The following is a 12,219-nucleotide window of genomic DNA, read 5'->3' as shown; positions in this document are numbered from 1 at the left end:
GCTTAGGCATTGGTGGAATGAGGCATTATGACATCACAGTCTGAGCTCTAGAATGTTGCTACTTATGATTTTAAAGGGTTTAAGGCTTGTGCAAATGATGGCGGAGCTTAGACATTGGTGGAATGAGGCATTATGACATCACAGTCTGAGCTCTAGAATGTTGCTACTTATGATTTTAAAGGGTTTAAGGCTTGTGCAAATGATGGCGGAGCTTAGACACTGGTGGAATGAGGCATTATGACATCACAGTCTGAGCTCTAGAATGTTGCTACTTATGATTTTAAAGGGTTTAAGGCTTGTGCAAATGATGGCGGAGCTTAGACACTGGTGGAATGAGGCATTATGACATCACAGTCTGAGCTCTAGAATGTTGCTACTTATGATTTAAAGTGTTTCAGGCTTGTGCAAATGATGGCGGAGCTTAGATATTGGTGGAATGAGGCATTATGACATCACAGTCTGAGCTCTAGAATGTTGCTACTTATGACTTTAAAGCGTTTGAGGCTTGTGCAGATGAGGACGGAGCTTAGACACTGGTGGAATGAGGCATTATGACATCACAATCTGAGCTCTAGAATGTTGCCACTTAGGATTTTAAAGTGTTCGAGGCTTGTATAGATGAGGACGGAGTTTGCAGGACTGGGGCAGGGACAGGAAAAGAACTCGATGGGACGGGAAAATGAGTTCCCGCGGGGACGGTGAAAAATTTGTCCCCATGTCATTCTCTACTCCATAACAAATATTTAGGGCCTCTTCTATCAAACTGCGCTAGCAGTTTGTAGTGCGGTGAACCACGCTGAATGGCCCGTGCTGCTCCCGACTCTCATAAAGTTCCTATGAGTGTCGGGAGGAGCGCAGCTCTCTGCGCTAAATACTACTAGTGCAATTTGAAAGAAGAGGCCCTTAGAGTAGCTACAACCACTTACTAGGACCTCCAGGCTCTAGGGAGGCCTCTGCCTAGCAGCATCTAATGGCAGCGAGTGGAGTTCCTCTTTTCAAGAAGTTCTGGGTCGCCTAACACACACACAAATACAGCGTGTGTGTGTGTAATCCACTTCTGTTTACTTTCGAAAAAGCTTGGGACAAGCATGGCGGATCATTTTTCTCTGGTTTACTTTTTAGCTCCGGTAAACTGTATTACGCAAGTCCAATAAACAAAACTGCAGGCAGTTTACGTCCAACTAGTGGTTTCATGTATTGTATTTTTGTGGGGATTTTTTTATTTTTTTTTTTGGGGGGGGGGTAAACTGAATTGTTATATTAGGGCCTCGTAAGGTCAGTCGTAAGGCGGAAGTCATTATGCCATTGTATAGATCCATGGTGAGGCCCCACCTGGAATACTGTGTGCAATTCTGGAGGCCGCATGATCGCAAGGATGTGCTGAGACTGGAGTCGGTGCAAAGAATGGCCACCCGGATGGTCTCGGGACTCAAGGATCTACCATACGAAAAATGGCTTGACAAATTACAGCTATACTCGCTCGAGGAGCGCAGAGAGAGGGGAGACATGATCGAGACGTTCAAGTATCTTACGGGCCGCATCGAGGCAGAGGAAGATATCTTCTTTTTCAAGGGTCCCACGACAACAAGAGGGCATCCGTTGAAAATCAGGGGCGGGAAACTACGAGGTGACACCAGGAAATTCTTTTTCACTGAAAGAGTGGTTGATCGCTGGAATAGTCTTCCACTACAGGTGATTGAGGCCAGCAGCGTGCCTGATTTTAAGGCCAAATGGGATCGGCACATGGGATCTATTCACAGGGCAAAGGTAGGGGAGGGACATTAAGGTGGGCAGACTAGATGGGCCGTGGGCCCTTATCTGCCGTCTATTTCTATGTTTCTATGTTTCTATATTGGGAGCATTGGGTGGGGGGCTAGCATGGATGGGGAGAGATCAAAGCATAGTTGGTATTAGATCTCTAGTATGTGTCGAATTAGGATAAAAACGTTCTGGAACTAGGATAACTTGTAATTTGTTAACTCTATATTATGTAAGTCATTTTGAGCTCTTTGGGGAGAATGGGATAGTGAATGGCGTAAAGGAATACACGCCTCCTTCCTTATTCGCCGTTTCAGCACCCGTGGTTTCGACTATTTGCGGAGTTTGGTGCCGGGATCGCCCCCCCCCCCTGGTGGTCTAGCGGTGATTCGGGGCAGGAGCGATCTTCCTACACTCCTTCCGTGTACAGAGCCGCCATCAAAACTGGCTGCTGTGAGTTCCCGTGGTCTCAAGAGACTACCACGGGATCTCAGGGCAGCCATTTTCGATGACGGCTCTGCGTTGGGCAGGCGTGTAGGACGATCGCTCCTGCCCCGAATCACCGCTAGTCCACCAGGTGAAGTCCGAGAGGCAGGAGGGAGGCGGAGGTGGGTTAGAGTCGGTCCATAAGTTATTCGCAAATTTTCCATGTAGACCAGTGTTTTTCAACCTTTTTACACCCGTGGACCGGCAGAAATAAAAGAATTATTTTGTGGACCGGCAAACTACTAGGACTAAAATTTTAAAACCCTGTTTCCGCCCCATCTCCGCAAGCTCACTCACCTCAGTAACTATAGAAAAATAGACAAATATAGACAGCAGATATAACTTCTCAAAACTGATCACTAAATTGAAAATAAAATCATTTTCCTACCTTTGCTGTCTGGTGATTGATTTCATGAGTCTTCTGTCTGTGTACCCTTTCTTTCATTTCTTTCTTTCTGCACTCAGGCCCAAGAATTGTCCCTTTCTTTTCCCTCCCTCTTTTCTTCCTATGTCCTTAGTGCCCCGGTGCCTCCTTCCCATGTCCTTAGTGCCCCGTCCTGTCTTTAGTGCCCCCAGTGCCTCCTTCCCATGTCTTTAGTGCCCCAGTGCCTCCTTCCAATGTCCTTAGTGCCCCGTCCTGTCTTTAGTGCCCCCGGCACCTCCTTCCCAAGTCTTTAGTGCCCCCGGTGCCTCCTTCCCATGTCCTTAGTGCCCCTGCCTATCTTTAGTGCCCCAAGTGCCTCCTTCCCATGTCTTTAGTGCCCCAGTGCCTCCTTCCCATGTCCTTAGTGCCCCTTCCTGTATTTAGTGCCCCCAGTGCATCCTTCCCATGTCTTTAGTGCCCCCAGTGCCTCCTTCCCATGTCTTTAGTGTCCCCGGAGCTTCCTTCCCACGTCTTCAGTGCCCCTTCCTGTCTTTAGTGCCCCCAGTGCCTCCTTCCCATGTCCTTAGTGCCCCTTCCTGTCTTTAGTGCCCCAGTGCCTCCTTCCTATGTCCCTCTCACTGCCTTCCAGACTTTGTCCCACCCCCACCCCCGAAGCCTGCCTGCCTGCCTGTCTACCTCCCTGGCCAAAGCCAGCCTGCTTGCCTGCCTACCTCCTTCCAGGTCTTTAGTGCCCCTGCCTGTCTTTAGTTCCCCCAGTGCCTCCTTCCCATGTCCTTAGTTCCCCCAGTGCCTCCTTCCCATGTCCTTAGTGCCCCTTCCTGTCTTTAGTGCCCCCAGTGCATCCTTCCCATGTCCTTAGTGCCCCCAGTGCCTCCTTCCTATGTCCCTCTCACTGCCTTCCAGACTTTGTCCCACCCCCACCCTCAAAGCCAGCCTGCCTGCCTGTCTACCTCCCTGGCCAAAGCCAGCCTTTTTACCTGCCTACCTCCTTCCCTCCCTGCTGTGCAAAAAAAAAAAGCCTCCCTCCTTCCTTCGTTTCCCCGGTCCGCTGCTATCTTACCGCCCTGCTGCTGCTACTACTGCTAAAGCCGACACGAAGTCTTCTTTCCGACGTCGGGGAGGACGTTCTGGGCCAGCCAGGCAGCGATTGGCTGGCCCAGAACGTTCTCTCCGACGTCAGAATTGACTTCGGAAAGAAGACTTCCTGTCGGCTTTAGCAGTAGCAGCAGCAGGGCTGTAAGATAGCAGACCGGGTGAAAGGAAGAAGGGAGTTTTTTTTTTTTTTTTGCTCGACAGGTAGGGACAGGAAATGATCGCCTGTCCCGTTGTCCCCGAGCACAGCTTCGGGACGCTGTCCCTGAAAACGGGACATTTCGGCGTCCCGAAGCTGTGTGTGGGGACAACGGGACAGGAGGTCTGAAAACGGGACCCATGGTCACCTTAATCCTGCTGGCCCTGCGCGGACCGGCAGAAATTTCCTGCGGACCGGCACCGGAACACGGACCGGCGGTTGAAGAACAGTGATGTAGATAACATATGATGTCATCTCAGTCTATTTTATGGAATTTTATGAATGTTCTGATAGTGGAGACCTCTTAGAGAAGGCTGTATATATATACCGTAAATAAATACTATAGTAGCCCTATAGAAATGATAAGTAGGAGTAGTAATTACACTGGCATCTTGGAGGCAAGTATCATATCCACTATGACTAATGTGACCATATATCCCGTTTTGAACGGGACCATCCCGTTTTTAGGTAGCCTCTCCCGTTGTCACCAAGCACAGCTTTGGGACGCCAAGATGTCCTGTTTTCAGGGGGCCCGCTGAAGAAATACAGCCCCCTCCCTTCCCGGTACCTTTTTTTAAATCCCGGCGGCTGCCTCCTGTCCTGATGTCTTTCGGCAGCGGCAGAGCGGCGCACAGGGCAGGCGCAAGCTTTTCGCACGCCTGCCTGGTCCCGCGCCACTCACTGAATGGCTGCTGTCAGTTCTCGTGAGTCCCACGAGAACTGACCGGAGCCATTCAGTGAGCGGCGTGGGACCAGGCCAGCTCGTGCCGCACCGCCGTTGCCGGACGATATCAGGACAGGAGGCAGCTGGTGGGATTTTTAAAAAGGTACCGGGGAAGGGGGGGGGGGTGTCCCGGGGGTCCTGTCCTGTTTTGAGGAAAAAAATAAATGGTTACCTATGACGTACCAGACTGTAGTATTTGATAGATGTGAAAGCTGTATTGATTGATATATAAATAATGGAAGACTTTGCTTATGAATCTTGGTGAAAATGCAGAGTGAGTTTGAGAAAGGACAGGGCCTCTTTAGCGGTATGGAAACTAATTGATTTCCCGTGTCCATACTCATCACGTTTCATTGCGAAGAGCACATGGAAACACAGGGCAGCTTCGCTCTGCTTTCCCCTCCTGATGTCAGAAATACTGCAAAAAATGTTCATTTCGTTCCCAGCTCCGGATCCTCTGAAGTTATCCTAGATCCTCTCGAATTTGCTGCCTCCGCATAACCCAAGTCCTGGTGGCTGCATCTCGGTTTACCTTCCGAGGGCCTCCTATTGACACTGATTTCGCTCGAAATGCTGCCTTTCCGCAGTTAACATGGCAGCCACACCAGTGCAGTTCCTCCTAGCATATGGTATTGCCATGGACACAAGCACTAAATATGTGATAGATATCGCCATGGTGATGGATATTAACAACAATAGCCGTCTATTAACCAGGGGAACCGACAGCGTTAGCAAAGGGGGTCGAGATGCTCCGGGGGCCATTCAAGTCCTCCTGCCAGGGCATCAAGGGTGAGTTCACCGCATTGCCTTTAATGGGTAGCAGGGTAACCCTATCCGTGGGCGATAGTCTGGAAGAAGCACCGAAAAACTCCCGGGGAAACTAATTTAGAAGCAAGGGCGAGCGTCAAACCCAAAACTGCTTTAAAGTAACCGTCTGGATATCCAGTTACGGCCACCGCAGCAACCATGAAGCGAAAACACTTTTCGCGTCATCATAACAATACCAATCGTTTTCCACGGTATCAACCCGAAAACTGTGTGAAATGCCAGAGAGAAGAGTTATTATTATGTGAGGGTACAAGGGGAAGAGGCACATGGGGTCAACAGGCACAATGACGAGAGGTAGAGGGAGGTTAGAGGCACGGGGGGTGGGGGGGGGGGAAGAGAGAGAGCGACACGCACACAAAGGGAACGATCTTTGAAAGATCAGAGGCACCCGAAGCAGAGAGACACAAACGAGAGCAAGCAATTGCCCACGGCATAGAAAACGGACTAACTACGATAAGGTTCGCGAACTGAATCTGGATTTGACATTTGTGATGTCACCATAGTTTAGGAAAGGATTCCGATTTATAAACGATTAGGGCTAATCTAATCTTTGATTTTTATAGACCGATTCATCCCAACAGGAGGGCTCGGCTCGGTTAACGAGATGTTGATAAATTGTACGAGAGATTAGAACAGAACCGATATCTTTTAAGCCAAAATTCTGTTTATCTTTTATGGTTGTTTGAAAAAGAAGAATCAATCAGTACATTTCTGACATAAATGTGTCTTCACTGCTTTACGAAAAGTGAATAGATGAGAGAGAACTCTGATTATAGAAGGAAGGCCGTTCCAAACTTTTACGAATAAAAAATTGGCCATAGTTTATATTCCTTAACAGTGGGAAAGCCAAGTTTATATTTCTGAGAGCTTCTAGAATTAGAGATTTCTTGTGAATTAAATGAAACGGGGACCAAAGAAGAAAAAAAATACCATATAGGATTTTGAAAATTACAATTGCACCATGCTGTTCCATTTCTATAACTTTATTTTTTCATGTAAATTAGAAATCCAGTGTTACTTTATCTGAGCTCTCCTACGTCTCAGGGAGAGAGTGTGGCAGTGGTTAAAGCTACAGCCTCAGCATCCTGGGGTTATGGGTTCAAACCCCTGCTGTTCCCTGTGACCCTGGGCAAGTCACTGAATCCCTCCCCCCCCCCCCCAATTGCCCCAGGTACATTTTTTAAAAATAATTTATATTCTATATGGGTTACAAATTATTCAAGCACTCAAGCATTTTACCCTAACCGTCCTGGTGGGCTCCCACCTGGAGCAATGGGGATTCAGTGACTTGCCCAGGGTCACAAGGAGCAGTGTGGGATTTGAACCCACAACCTCAGGGTTCTGAGGCTGTAGCTCTAAGCACTGCACTGCACATTCCCAGAGAGACTGTAATCCATTAGATCAGTGGTCTCAAATTCAAATCCTTTGCAGGGCCCCATTTTGGATTTGTAGGTACTTGGAGGGCCTCAGAAAAAATAGTTAACGTCTTATTAAAGAAATGACACTTTTGCTTGAGGCAAAACTCTTTATAGTTTATAAATCTTTCCTTTTGGCTAAGTCTTAATAATAATATTGTCATTTATAGATAAAGAGCCATATGATCAAGAAACTTTTATTTTACTTTTGTGATTATGATAAACATTCCGAGGGCCTCAAAATAGTACCTGGCGGGCCGCATGTGGCCCCCGGGCCGCGAGTTTGAGACCACTGCATTAGATAGATTGTGAGTCCACCAGGTGGAATAAATTCATGTAAACCGTTCTGAGCTCCCCTGGGAGAATGATCTAGAACAGTGATTCCCAACCCTGTCCTGGAGGAACACCAGGCCAATCGGGTTTTCAGGCTAGCCCTAATGAATATGCATGAGAGAGATTTGCATATGATGGAAGTGATAGGCATGCAAATTTGCTTCATGCATATTCATTAGGGCTAGCCTGAAAACCCGATTGGCCTGGTGTTCCTCCAGGACAGGGTTGGGAACCACTGATCTAGAAGATTGAATAAATACACGTGAATGTGTGACATGCTTACAGCACAGAGATATCTACGAATGTGCAGCCAAAATTACAGAAGTAGGTGGCAGCTTCTGACTAACCAATTCATTGGAGCAAGAGCTTTCAAGGACCAGGTCCACCTTATCAAGTGGAAGGTCCCACCTGCCTCTTGTTCCGGAACCAATTGCCAACGTTGTTTTGTGAACAGGAACAGACTGTGTTTAGTAGAGATCGAGGAAGCTATTGTGGAGTCAGAACATCAAAGCTCCAGTCGGAGCCCAGAAGGGCGAAAGCTTAGGCTGCAGGTTCTCGAGACTCTCTTAAGGGAAGGGCTTATTTTGCAAACGGAAACCTTAAGCGCTGGCTTATTAAACTTGGGGGGGGAGGGGGTGTTGGGAGGTGCTTTATCGTGTTTCTATTGTGATAATTGATTGTTGATTTCTTTGAATGTATTAACTGAGTTGAGATGATATTCTTTGTAAGATTTTTGTTATGCATATTTGATTTTTAAAACTCAATAAAAATTATTGAACATTAAACTTGCAATGAGCGTTCCTGACTTCTGGGGAGCCCACTTTCCGGCAGGCCCATGATTTCGAGGCAGCGGCACTAGAGATGCATTTTATGCCAGCTCAGCAATAACCCTTTCAGCGGAAAAATCAACGATTCGGTGGTGTGCGAGCGCTCTGCCAGACTCAGCGCCTCCAGCTTCGGCTTAACCATCCCGATTCAACCCGCCAGGGCCGACCTTGTCCTACATCTGACTGGAGTCTACGATGCATGAAAAATCTGGTCATGCAAAATTATCCCCGCAGCTGCAGAGGAGCCGGCCTTGTTTGAAGGCATTAAGGATAGTCTAGTGAGCAGTAAAATCACCTACTTGTCTGAAATTGACACGGAAACTGCACGCCCTCCTCAGTTTTCACCAAAGCGGGATATTGTAGAATTAAGCATCCCCCTTCTTCTCTCGTGTTACCATATGAGCTCAGTCATCTCTGCCCTTTTAACCCCATAGCCAGCAAAGGAGAACACCTCCCCCCCCCAGTGCCACAAACAGATCCGGTTTTCAGATTAACCAAATTATACACATTGCCTGGATTCAGTCTCTTGCATGAATGCTCGTAGTTGTGCAATCCTGGCAATCAGACCTCGTTGCAGTGTGTGAGGACTGAATTCACCATCCTTGAAGCTTTTCTACTATGTAATGCCAGAACCTTGACAGGATTTCCCTCCCCAGAGAGTGTAGTCCATTGGTTAAAGCTACAGACGCAGCACCCTGAGGTTGTGGGTTCAAACCCACGCTGCTCCATATGACCTTGGGCAAGTCACTTAATCCCCCCATTGCCCCACTGGGACAGATAAGGTAAATGCTTGAGTACCTGAATCAATTCATGTAAACACTTCTGAGCTCCCCTAGAACAGTATAGAAAACTAAATAATATGAAAAGTTTCTATCTCTGGTAACCAGAGCTGAGATTGTGACATCACAATGCCTCATTCCACCAATAACAGCCAATTTAATCAGTGATGTCACAATGGCTTCATTGTTCTTTACTTGGCTCACTTTTGCTATATTTTGATTTCTAGAGTGGTGCAGTGGTTAAAGCTACAGCCTCAGCACCCTGAGGTTGTGGGTTCAAACCCACACTGCTCCATGTGACCTTGGGCAAGTCACTTAATCCCCCCATTGCCCCACTGGGACAGATAAGGTAAATGCTTGAGTACCTGAATCAATTCATGTAAACACTTCTGAGCTCCCCTAGAACAGTATAGAAAACTAAATAATATGAAAAGTTTCTGTCTCTGGTAACCAGAGCTGAGATTGTGACATCACAATGCCTCATTCCACCAATAACAGCCAATTTAATCAGTGATGTCACAATGGCTTCATTGTTCTTTACTTGGCTCACTTTTGCTATATTTTGATTTCTAGAGTGGTGCAGTGGTTAAAGCTACAGCCTCAGCACCCTGAGGTTGTGGGTTCAAACCCACACTGCTCCATGTGACCTTGGGCAAGTCACTTAATCCCCCCATTGCCCCACTGGGACAGATAAGGTAAATGCTTGAGTACCTGAATCAATTCATGTAAACACTTCTGAGCTCCCCTAGAACAGTATAGAAAACTAAATAATATGAAAAGTTTCTGTCTCTGGTAACCAGAGCTGAGATTGTGACATCACAATGCCTCATTCCACCAATAACAGCCAATTTAATCAGTGATGTCACAATGGCTTCATTGTTCTTTACTTGGCTCACTTTTGCTATATTTTGATTTCTAGAGTGGCAGTGGTTAAAGCTACAGAGATTGTGGGTTCAAACCCACGCTGCACCTTGTGACCCTGGGCAAGTCATTTAATTCCCCCATTGCCCCAGGTACATTAGACAGATTGTGAGCCCACCAGGAAACACAGGGAAAAATGCTTGAGTACTTGAAAAAATCCATGTAAACCCTTCTGAGCTCCTGGGAGAAAATTGAATAAATAAATAAACCATTCCTACAGAGTGTCCAAGTCTTAAACTATCATGGACAGTAAGACAACAAAACACGAGAACACAGCCAGCTTGAAAAGGTAAATCAAACTCTTTTTTTTTTTTTTGGGGGGGGGGGTCTGAAGAAGAGCTGTATGCTTTTCACCTCAGGGAAAAAAAAAAACAACCAACAACGTACATAAGCAGTTACAATAAACCATCGTTTTTACTTTGTACAAGATAAATAATAACCTAAGAAATCACATATTCAGGTATGTGACTCTGGAATTCATTGCTGGAGAATGCGGTGAGAAATCGTTAGCTTAGCGGGGCTTAAAAAAAGACTAGGACAAATTCCTAAAAGGAAAGAAGCCTATAGGCCATTATAGAGATGGCTTGGGGGGAAATCCACTGCTTATTCTTAAGATAAGCAGCATAAAATCGGTTCTATTACTTGGGCCCAGGGTTGGCCACTGTTGGAAACAGGATACTGGGCTTGATGGACCCAGTATGGCAATTCATGCTGTCCACGGAGAACGTACGTTACAGGTAAGTAACTACAATGTTCTTAACCCGGCTATGGAGCTTCAGAACAGATAAGCTGCCCACTCCGATATGACAGATTCATCACTTCTGCCTAGCTAGGCTGTAGAGCAGCTAAGAGGTTCACCCCTGTATAGCGCGCTGTATGACAGATCGATCTCACCTCGGTATACCAGGCTACAGAGCAGAGCCATAAATCACGGCTGTAGCCCGAGTCTCCAGCTACACATTTGCTGTTCTGAGACCGGCTGTCTCTTTCGGGGTCTCTCACTCAGAGATCCCCCCCCCCCCCGTCTTCCCTGGGAAGACCACCAGGAGTTCAGCCCCCTTTGCATGCCTCTGTGGGAGGCTAAGGAGGGAATTAATTTATGCTGTGCCACTTAATCTTTAAGGCACAGGCTCGGAATAAACGACAAGAGCAAACGAAACACAAGCGAGAACGAGACACATTTCGTTGCGCAAATGAGCAGAAAGGGGAAGAAGAAAGCGTGTTATCAGGCTGCGAGAGAGAGAGAAAGCGAAGGTGGTTAGAGGAAGTGGCGAGGGAGGGAGGGAGAGAGGCGGAGGCCTGGGGGGGAGGGGAAGCATCGCCATCTTTCCATGTCACAGGCAGACAGATCGTCTCGCTTCTCTTTTCAGCAGAAAACGTGCGCTCAGCAGCGAGACAGCCCCGAGAACAGCGGCCGTCTCTCTGCAGAGCCACAGCCCTGCCTCCTCCCCCCTCCCTCCCTTCCCCCCCCAGGCACCACGGGCTAGACCGGGGCAGGGATGAAATGTGCCCGGGCGGACGACCAGAGCGGGCTTAAGCCGAGACTGCTGAAGCCAGTTAGACCCGACTGATCCGCCGCTAGGACAAAGCTTTAGCACGGAGCGAGCTCTAGGGGCTCCAGTTTAGAATGGACCGGGACTAGACCAAACTAAGCTAGGCCGGCCAGTGTTGGAACTTTCTTAGACCGGATTCAACTGGGCTAAACACCCAACCCCCCTCCCCCCCCCCCCCCAACGGGAATCGACTCTACCGGGATAGAGCGAGCAAAGCGGTAAAGTGCGGACCTGGATCGAACCTGGATTCCCGAGTTCTACAAGACAAGGAATCTGATACACGTATTACACCAGTACCAGTAAGTTCAAAAGCGCGTCTGTGTGTTTACAAAACGATATAAAGAGAGTTTGCAACCCCCCCCCCCCCCAAACAACTTTGGGGTGTACTTTAACCTTTTTCAGGAATTGCTCTCCCATCCCCCCCTCAAAGCCAGATTCACTCTATTAACCATTAGAGCTGGGATCTTTATATTTAAATCAGACGCAAACCCCCCCCCCCCCCCCCCCGTCAGGGACGTGAATATTTTATTGTGGAGGCTGCATAGACTCAGAAATGTGCCATACGCCAGACACCAGGTGGCTGAAAGCAGAGTTGAGGGGGGGGGGGAGAAGGAAGGTGCAATGTGTTTCCTGACTTCCTGCATAATCCATGCTTAATGGCTTGCGCTGAATAAGAGATGCCTGGGGGGGGGGGGACTTTCCAACGTCCTGGCTAGCAATAGGGACCTGGAGATGAAAGAGAGAGAAGGTGGCTCTAGGTAAGTGTAGTTACTTACCTGTAACGTAGGTTCTCCGTGGACAGCAGCATAGTCTCTGCTAAGGGGAGCTGATGGGCCATCACCCATATGTGGCTGACTCATCCGGCTTGTCCTAGGAGAACAGCTATTTGCCTGTCCAGGAGGGGTAAGGCCACTTGTTC

At 47.9% G+C, this 12,219-nt stretch overlaps 1 protein-coding gene across 1 annotated transcript in view; it reads left to right on the top strand.

Moving 5' to 3' along the window:
- Positions 1–11,048: 11,048 nt before the first annotated feature.
- Positions 11,049–12,219, top strand: part of BCOR (BCL6 corepressor) — a 163,287-nt gene continuing 162,116 nt past the window's right edge. Inside the window, exon 1 of the mRNA XM_033948108.1 lies at positions 11,049–11,599. The gene's annotated coding sequence lies outside the window, so the exon portion shown is untranslated. The remainder of the gene's footprint in view (positions 11,600–12,219) is intronic.

Source organism: Geotrypetes seraphini, chromosome 6, assembly GCF_902459505.1.
Source record: "Geotrypetes seraphini chromosome 6, aGeoSer1.1, whole genome shotgun sequence".
Classification (NCBI taxonomy): domain Eukaryota; kingdom Metazoa; phylum Chordata; class Amphibia; order Gymnophiona; family Dermophiidae; genus Geotrypetes; species Geotrypetes seraphini.
This window is presented reverse-complemented; position numbering and strand designations above follow the sequence as displayed.